Genomic DNA, 2,152 nt, shown 5'->3' on the forward strand with positions numbered 1-2,152 from the left:
GGCAGGACAGGTTGCTTTGGTGGGGGGAGGTGGGGAATTACTCTGAATCCTTTATAATAGAGAGAGACCTCCATTCTACCATCTCCCTCTAATAGAGACCTCCATTCTACCATCTCCCTCTAATAGAGACCTCCATTCTACCATCTCCCTCTAATAGAGACCTCCATTCTACCATCTCCCTCTTAACCNCTCTCCTCCTCCATGTAAGCCACAGCCTTTCTATGTGGCCTGCAATTCTCCTGTCCTTGGCAAGAGCAATTCCAAGGTAGGTGCTGATAGGTTGTAGAAGGGGACTTGATCCGGCTAGTGCATCCTGCCATGAGTTCCAGTGAAAGGGGAGCGTCCTTGGAAGGAGGGAGGAAGATAGGAAGCTGCTGACCTGATCCTGCCCTGTCCTGCTCCTAAGGCCCCTCTGAGTTGAAACCTAGATCTAGCTAGGNGATGGGAAATTCTTGACCTTTGGCAAGGACCTCTCACCTGGTGTATTGGGAAGTTAGTGGAGCATGGTGGGGNAGGGGAGGGGTTACGGAGAGGTATCGGACTACTGGGGCAGCCAGGGAGGGCCACCCTTAGTGCCACCCCTTCCCAGCACTTTCACTGTGGGTCCACTGCCTGTCAGTCAGTGACTGAGTCACAGACGCCCTGGGCTAGGGGCTGTCTGCCAGAAGCTTGACTCACTAAGGATGACTGGTTTGGCTGGCCCGTGCCTTCCTTTCCCTGTCACAACATGCCAAGGGTCTGCTGGAGCTCCCTCTTGGAACACCCCTCTCCTAGAAGCACCCCTTCCTGAAGCATTCCTCTCCTGGAGCACCCCTCTGGGGTACCCCTCTCCTAAAAGCACTCCCTGTAGCATCCTTCCTGGAACACCCCTCCTGGAGTACCCTTCTCCTGGAGCATCTTCATCCTGGACAGTTCCTCTCTCACCTTGGCTTCAGACTGTGACAGCCCATCCCATGGTGAGCTTCTTCCTGTCTATTCCAGTCCAACAGGAGCCAGTGTGTGTGAGGCCTGTGCAGTCAGAGAGAGAATTCATCCCCTCACAGTTGCCTGGATAAGCAAGCAGTCCCCCAATCCATGCAGCACCCCAGCTTCTTCGACTCCTCAGGAAGACAGAATCTACACTCTGGTCTGCTAGTGATTCAAAGAGGTATTTTCTCAGCACCCCACTCAGTAACACCATTGGCCCCAAGGTGACATTTTTCTATTAACAAACAGCATGTACTTCCAGGCTCAGGATGTAAATGCCCNTCTGTGATCTGGGGCCTATAGAGTGAGGCCTCCTGGGGTCANGAGACTAAAAAGTGGATGCTAAGCCTCATTCTCCAGGATAGGCATTACCCTGTCCCTCAGAGGTGAGGCCCTCAACCATGGGAGTGGCACTAAGAGCCACCAGGATCACTTCCCAGCCCCAGCCTTCCCACACCCTGTTGCCATCACTTCTAAGCACTGCTCAAAGCCAGCCCGGAGTCAGCCCTGACCCCCAGGTCTTTTGTCAAGCCTCCCCACCCTACATTCATGCTGCCAGCCGGCCCCTCGGGACACACCTTATGCTTAGTCCTTTGGTTGCAGCCCACACATGCCCTGACTTTTCTCTGCACTCGCCTCGCCCCTCCCAGCCTCCCAGGCATGGCTCCTGACTTGCCATGCTAAGGTGCTGCAAGAGGTAAGATCACCCCTGGCCCAGGGGCCACCAAAAAGCCTGAGCAAGGAATGCTGGCACTGGCCCTGCGCCCGCTGCTCAGAGCCCCTTCCTGGATGCTCTTGTCTGCTGCTCATCCTTCAGGAAGGTCAGGGTAAGGTCATGCCCAGTGGCTTCCTCCCAAACTGGGAGACGATGACAATTCCCTAAGCCCACGAGCAGCCACTCCACTGCCCTCAGAAGAGGTTCCCCACCCCTACCCCACCCCCATTCTTCCCAACCCCAGACAATGAGTCCACCAAGGAATCCCACCTTCCAGATGAGGGATTCTGGCTACGTTACCTAGCACTCAGAGCCAGCTGTAAGAGGGGACCTTAATGCTGAGGGAAATGAATAATAAAAAATGATCCCAAAGATTTTTTTTAGTGAGATAGCTCCACAACATGATGGCCATGCCGGGGACCAAGCTGAAGTTGAATTCTTAGGATCCCCATTTTAAAAGATTTAGAATCC

The sequence above is a fragment of the Mus caroli genome, chromosome 6, assembly GCF_900094665.2.
Source record: "Mus caroli chromosome 6, CAROLI_EIJ_v1.1, whole genome shotgun sequence".
Taxonomy (NCBI): Eukaryota; Metazoa; Chordata; class Mammalia; order Rodentia; family Muridae; genus Mus; species Mus caroli.